We start from the raw sequence: 7,905 nt of genomic DNA on the forward strand, positions 1-7,905 counted from the left end.
TTAATTTATAAAAAAATTTGATGATTATCTATGGGAATTGTATCGTGCTTTTGGTCTAAATATGGATATAGCTTGTGGTTATTGAATTGCTTTATTTGGTTTAGTTATATTGTTATTAATCCTCTATTTTGAAGGACTAGAAATTTATTTTCTAGTAATTTATTGATTTATGTGTTTTATGGTAATGAAGGTTTCTCAATAGTGCTTTGGAATAGATTTGGAGTTATTGAGAATGTTAATAAATATTGGAAATTATGTCTTCAAATTTAAAATCTAAATGTGGTAAACTTCATTGTCTAATTCTCAAACAAGTTTGTTCCAAACTTGAGGGAGCACAAGAAGCTAAGCACAGATTGCAAATATAAGTTTTTGGTGTTTAAGATTGGTTCAAAAATATATACAGTGGATGCAATTTTAAGCTAAACCTAAAGAGTTAAATGTTTATTCCATTGTTTATTATTGCATAATGGATTATTTCAATCTTTTAAGAAGTTTAATTACCAATTACTTACCGGTTTTCTAGAATTGAATGGCATTTGACAAAAAGATCATATCTAAACTTTTACTCAACTAGGTTAAGTAAGATCAATTCATGGTAATTAGCTCATTGAACCTAAGCTTCATCTATTGTTTGAAAGAGCGAAATGGGCTTTCATTCAATTTATTGGATCAATCTGTTAAGGGTGACAAAACCAATCAAGATGGATATTCTCATGAGAACTGATGCAGTAGAAGCATTGATAATTGAGAAATTGGTGTTAATATTAATTCTTTTGATTCTTGTATTTTTTATTTTCATCCCATCAAAATAGCTTGTGACATTATGTATATTGTGATTCGAGTTTCTTCTTTAAATGCAAATATGCATATTCTGTGTTAGGCACAAATAGTATCTAAGTACATGCAAAGTGTAATGAATGAAATGAAGCTACTTAGGCCCCTTAAATAATGTTGGAACAATACTTTCTATTATATATTATTCTTATTTGAGAGGACTTTAAGGCCAAACATACATAACAAAATTTACTGATTAAAAAAAATAAAAAATAAATAAAATTATGATTTTTTTTCACTGATTTTATATGCATAGCCAAAAGTAGAACTTAAAACATGATATATTTGACCTATATGGGCCCATGCTTGAATTTAAGGCCCACCGTGGGCTTATTATCCTTTTAATTGAAGCCAGCTGTAGGCTTGGGATGTGTGCAAAGGCCCCTAACATGGTCTGAGCCTAAAAAAGTCAAACTTAAGTCTTCAATTCCCACATCGCAAAGACTCAAGAAGCCCCCAAAATGTGAAACCATCCACTTTGCTGCCATTGCTAGCAAGCATGCCAGGCTATTAATGCATGGCAAAAACACAGCACCTCAGACACTGATAAATTTTTAGGTCTCTGCCTTCCCCCATTTTTACAGGGATGTACAAAGCAAACCTACTAAAATTAAGAGGAGGACAATGCCTGATTGAGGAGGAGGACTAGCCCATTTTCCATAACATTCATTTATATATAAAATCTCTCTCGATCTGTTCTACTCTCTGCTCAATAGCATGTCAAATGTTCTAATGAATGTGTTGCCGTGTGTTTGCATGTTCTGTATAGTATTTCTCAACACAGTCAATTTCTTAGCTTTGATCATTCTTGTGTCTGCATGTTCTGTATGGTATTTCAACACGGCCAATTTCTTAGCTTTGACCATTCTTGTGTAAATTTACAAAATCCAAAAAATGACCTGCTGAATGTTTACTTAAATCTTTTCTTTGGTTTCTTGTGGGTCGAACTCCATAAAATCCTCTACTACGGAGAAACAAAAATGAGAGGAGTTAGGAAGTGCTCAATCTGTAGAATTTAGATGTGCTACAAGTGAGGGCAGCTGGGTTACTGCTGTAAGGGCTCTTAGTTCTGATGTCCGAGTGTCATATCATATAATCATAGACCATTCCTCTTGATATAGCGAGTTTCAATGGGAACATTAATAATGTAGGGCTGAGGGCAGGACATTGCATGTGCATGGGGAATGAGAAGGACTCGAAGGAGGTTTTGTGGAATCACCACGTTTCAAAATCCATACATGAAATTGCGAAATCTGAAGGTACAACTTCACCATTCTCCGCTTCGCGTAGGCTGCATTTCTGAACCCATCCAGCAAGAACAAACTACAGTTGTGGGAAGAATTGACATTTTGCGTAGGGGTTCGGCAGATGTTTACAAATGTCTAGAACCAAGGAGTGCCATTCAATAGTACCAGCGAAAAATATTTGGGTAGCTTGGTTAAGGATCCATATACTTGTGTTCCTTACGTGCCTTATTCAAAATGACAATGAATTATCTTATGCGTACTTTGTACTAACATAATTATAAGGTAAAACTGTTGTGTTCAGCTTCCTCTAACCTCTTTGTAACGACTAAATTCGTGCATTGAATTAAGACGGGAAGATTTTGTACAAATATTTAATTTTTGAAATAATGGGTATAATTTTTGTGGATTTTTACTATGAAAAATAAAAAATTCCTCTGATTCGAACTCCTTGGAAGTGGATTTGCCGATTCAAGAATTCGATCTGCATATCTACTGTCGTAATAATGATCAGATATAGGATGCACAGCAGAATAAAAACACAAGAAGTAACTCAATTACAACTAGTAAACAAGAAATAACAAGCACAATAATAAGATTTACGTGGTTTGGCAAAACCTATATCCACGGAAGCAATCGGCACAAGAATTTTACTAAGTAAATATCAAAGTACACAATACAAGAATTGCATTTGAACTTCTAAAATTCAGCACAATTTCAAAGTCAGGATGAGGTCAGTCGATTGAACATGTTCTGTTTCCCAAATTTATTCAGCATAAAAAGGTTAGTTGCCTCAACAGTTAAAATTCATATGTTTGTTTTCTTTTGTTTCCAAAAACTTTTGTTGACTTTTATACTTTCCATATTACTTTGAGACTTTGAAAAATATTTTCCGGGGTTTTCAAACTTTGATCTCTAAGTCAATGATTAAATCCTCAGAGCTTTAATGCATCCATATTGAAATTTAATTCTACAGTTCTTACATGAGACTTTCTTAAACTTAAAATATTCTAAGCACTCTTAAGTCTTCATGCTTGTCTTTCCTTGAGTCCATTTTGACTTCAAGTTTCAATATACTTTGAACTTCATGAAATCTATCTATCTTTGAATCCAAGCTTCAATATCCTTTAAGCTTTCATTTTATTTTCCTTAAGTATAAGCTTTTGCTTTCAATAAGGCTTTGTGAGCACTCTGTTTTTGGAATTCATATGCTTGATTTCCTAAGACATCATCACTTAATCAAAACATATTAAATTTTTTTTATTTTTTATCATTAAAATAAAATTTATAAGTCTTGTTAGGTCAACAATCTTTTCCTTTTTGATGATGACAAATAAGGAGTAAAAATGAGTGAACCTTGACAAGACTCCCTCTTACAATAAACATACTCTTAACAATATTTGAAAAATAAATTAATTTTTCATATGATGGTATATCAAATAGAATCAAATTCAGTTTCAAATTTCATGTAAGTTCATTTTTCAAAAAGTATCAACAAAATATATTTCATTCATCCAATCAAAAGTTAATTTTCAAGTATCAATTTCAAGTATCAAAACTCTTTTCAAGTATCAATGTCAAGGATCAAAACTCTTAGTGTTCTTAGTGTTATATTAGTTGTGTCTCTGTTTTGCTGTTGTCTCAGTTTTGCTCAAGAGTTCACCCCCTTTTGACATCAATAAAAAAGAGATAATGCATAAAACACACTAAGACAAAGTATTGAATTGAGCACATAAGAATAGAGAATACCATTTATCATGGCATAAACAACAAGTTCAAAACAAAACATAAATATAACATGCTGCAAAGAGATGAGCAATAAAATCATCAAGCATGAAAAACAAAATACACAAAGTAGTACACACAGCTGTTCTTAGTACAAAGTCAAAATGTTTAATTGAAAATAGATCCAAGCATCTCCAGCATCATCATCATCAGACTCAGTATCGTCTTCTTCTTGTTCATCTCCTTCCTCACTTTTATGGGACGTTGCTTCCATAGGAGCTTTTCCACACGAAGAGGAAGTACCAGTCATATGCTGCTTAATTCGGCTAAGTCTTTAGTCTAGAGAGACATAGTTTGCTTGAAGATTGTTGACCTTATAGGTCAGACCTGGTTTTGATAATGACAAATACTCCGGTATTTTAATGTTTATTAAGTTTGTGTGCAGGTCCATACGAGCATTTCACTTGATGACATATGAAGACTCCAAGACTGAAGACCTTGAATGTTTACTTGTATTGTAATTTATATTATGCTTTATTCGGTGTTTGTAATTATAATGCAAAAATTCTGTAATAATCTGCATATCATGTATGTAGGACTATAAGCTCAAGACCATAAAATGATCTTAGGGAGGACTGGTTGACCGATGCCAGGTTTGTGGGACTAACTCAAAAAGACCTTAGGTCCATGCACAAGCACATAAGATGTCCCCAAAATCACTTATAATATCAGGAAAATTAATTGAAGTGAAAATGGACTTATAGGTAAAAATTGTGAGGCTTCGGGCGACCGAACCCCAGGTGTTCAATACACCTCTGGAGACCGAACCCTTGACGAGTCAACTTGTTGACTTGGGTTTTGGGCGACCGAACCTGTTAGATGTCCCAGCCCTGGAGTATATAGTCCAGAGGGGGGGGGGGTGAATGGACTCTTTTGTGGAATTACAAACTTTCTCTACAAAATAAAACACTTGGCAAGATGCAAGCAATTATATCACAATATATGAAATTTAAATCATACACAAGACAAATAATAAAGAGTATAAGGAGAGAAAATTAACACCGATATTTTTACGTGGTTTGGCACCAAGCCTACATCCACGCATTGGGACCAATTCAAGGATTCCACTATACGGATTCCTTCATCGGCGAAGAAGCCTTACAACTTGGGAACAAATCTCTACCCGCTCACCAAGAGCCTCTTCTGTTCACAAAGAACCTTTACCAAACAGTTCACAAAGAACCTGACAAGAAGATGATAAAAATATAATATGATACTCCTCAAATGAGCAAATATTAAATACAAAGCAAACCTCACACTATCTCTCAAGTAGTGAATCAAATACAATTAAAGAGTAAGAGAGAATGAGTACTTATGAATGAAGAACATCAATGCAAAGTGCTAGGTGCTTAGGTTTTGGTGTAAAAAGATATTTTTCACTAAGAATGATCAAAAGTCTTCAAAATCATGTTTATACAAGTCTAATAGCTTGTATTTATAGCCCAAGAGCCAAAGGAGCCGTTAACTAGCCATTGGGGGAAGTAAAAATATTTTATTTGGTAAATTAGCCGCTTTCCACCCATTAGCGTCATTATGCCTGTTGGACTCATCGATTAGGCCCCTGCACTCGTCGACTAATTATATATTGTAACTCGTCGACGAATTCCTTGTGTTCGTCGATGAGATCCCTGAATTAGAAAAAGTCGTCAACATGTAAGTTGTGACATTTTGTCTTAGCTTCTCAGGGGCACCAAGATCGTCCCATTTGGACTTTTCTAGCAAAAGTTATGCCCAAATACCGAAAGATGTTCAGGACTCAAGGCTACACTATGATAGTGACGATTGCTTTGTTTTTCCTTATCAAAAAGCGTTTTAATGACTCAAAACATTCTTGGATAAAAGTATATGAAATATATTAAGTCTAATGAAGATTAAAACTTGTCCAAATGAGTTTCCTTTTGAATATAAGATATCTTAATTAATAAAACATGTTTGAAAACCCAATTTGATATCTTGTATGCTTAGTATGTCCTTTTATAAATATTCTTAACTTTCTTTGAATCTTTAGGACATAAAACTTATTTTAACACAATTGAGATTAAGTATAAAAATGTTCTTAAAATTAGGATGTTAAAAACTTGTCCATTTGAAAACATATTTGAGTTTTAGGATTCATTTGACAAACTCCTGTTTTAACTTAGAAAACTATGAATTGTGAGTTTGTTACTTTTGTGCAGATCCTATGTGCTTATGTGTCCTAGTATGCTTATGCAATGACTCAATTCTTACTCAGAAATCATGCAAGACACACACTAAAAGGTTACAATACACACTCACTTACACAAACTTTATTACAATTAATTTATACACAATAAAAACTTCAGGATGTGCTTTGGTGCTTTCGAGTTAGCATCCTTCTGATCTTTCCTATTTGATGTCTACTCAATCCGATCTTTGTTTCTGATTTCGTACCTTTGTGTATCCGACACTTTGTACCTATACTAGATAAGATCTGCAAGGATGAAAAATGCTAAGAACAACAAATTGGTTAATATCATTAAAACATATAAAAGGTTAACAGAACCATTTTGAACGTACCGTCCACGGGCAACCGAACCTTGTATTTAACTTTTCCCACCAACTCGGCAACCCGAACGTCACGTTCAAAATTGCCTCGGGCTACTGAACACATGGATTTGGCAGACCCTACTTAGGACCGGGCACTTGAATCTCGGACATAGGGGGAATCGCCTTGGTTCAGTAAACCGAACCCATACTCAGGCGACCAAACTTCAAAAACTAACTTTTTTCATTATTTTTGTTCGGGCAACTGAATCGTGGTTCAGCCACCTGAAACTCTCGGGTTGGCAAATTTTTAACCGAGGTAATTTGGGGTAAAAAGGGGGTTAATTTCTTAAACATAATTAAAATAAATTTTAAAATTACCCTTGAGTCCCCAACGGTCATGATTTGCCCCATCTCTATATATATGCTTTCATTTGTCAAAATTAAGGCGGATTAGCAAATAAGATTAAGCCAAAACTTTCTCAAATTTCCAAATCCTATTTTGCCCATAATATTCCCAAATACTCTTATGCTTCATATTCCTTGATTATTCAAGCCTAGAGAGAAAATTTAAATTAGTTGTGCTTCATTCTAAATAGCCCTATACTCTCATTTGAAATTTATATTGCATGATTTTTGGGTTGACAGTTTGGTTAGAGTTCTTCCCATTGATTTGAATAAATAAATCTTGTGTGGAAAATTTCATTTGCTTTAGGGTCTTTGCATTGATATTATAAGATTCCTTAAGCAATTTTTGTGTGTGCAAAATATTTTACAAAACTCGATTTCAAACAACTCTTGTACTTGATACATTTGAGAAAATATTTTTGAGTTCATTTGAATATTATTGCTAGCATCTTTTAAACACTAATATGATATTAAGATTTGATATACTTTGCTTTCAAAGATTAGTTTGTTTGAATACTCTTGTGCATATTTGAGATTATCACTATACTGAGTGTTGATTGCACATAAACACCACTGAACTTATTGTTCTTACATGTTTGATGTGCATTGATTGATTGTAATTGATACATATTTGCTTGATTAAGAAGCACAATCACTGTACCCAGTTTGTTTTGTACTGTATTGGTTGTATTCTAGGCGTGGACCTGAAGAGAGAGATAAACCCTGTGGAATAGTCATGGATTGGCTTAGACTCGGTTAGGAAAGTTAGGTGCACCATCCTGGTAAGTTGCGGTTGTAGGTTGAGGTCAGTCCCGTGAATTGACCTGACTGTAACCGGTGCCGCTCGACCCGTTAAGTGAGCATTAGTGGAATCCTCGGGCTTGCGATCTAGAGGTGGGGACGTAGGCACAATTGGCCAAACCTCGATAACATATCGTGTGTGCACTTTACATTTCCGCAATTTTCATTTTTGCACATGTATGTTATTTTGTGAATGTTGCGTATGATTTAATTTTCGCATTTTACATTTATCTGCGCATTTGAGTTAATGTGTATATAGACAGACTTTAGGTTGAGTATTACTGTTGTCAGATTAGTTGAATCTAGGAAGAATTTTTAAATACCTAAT

At 34.0% G+C, this 7,905-nt stretch overlaps 1 protein-coding gene across 3 annotated transcripts in view; it reads left to right on the forward strand.

The window, feature by feature from the left end:
• The window catches only part of LOC131152802 (tRNA wybutosine-synthesizing protein 2/3/4-like), a 28,088-nt gene extending 25,623 nt beyond the window's left edge, over positions 1-2,465 (forward strand). For 2 of the 3 annotated variants that reach the window (XM_058104670.1, XM_058104672.1), the window contains one exon: positions 1,986-2,465. The gene's annotated coding sequence lies outside the window, so the exon portion shown is untranslated. The remainder of the gene's footprint in view (positions 1-1,985) is intronic. The other variant, XM_058104671.1, reaches the window with a different exon arrangement.
• Positions 2,466-7,905: the final 5,440 nt, after the last annotated feature.

This window comes from Malania oleifera, chromosome 4 (assembly GCF_029873635.1).
Source record: "Malania oleifera isolate guangnan ecotype guangnan chromosome 4, ASM2987363v1, whole genome shotgun sequence".
Classification (NCBI taxonomy): Eukaryota; Viridiplantae; Streptophyta; class Magnoliopsida; order Santalales; family Ximeniaceae; genus Malania; species Malania oleifera.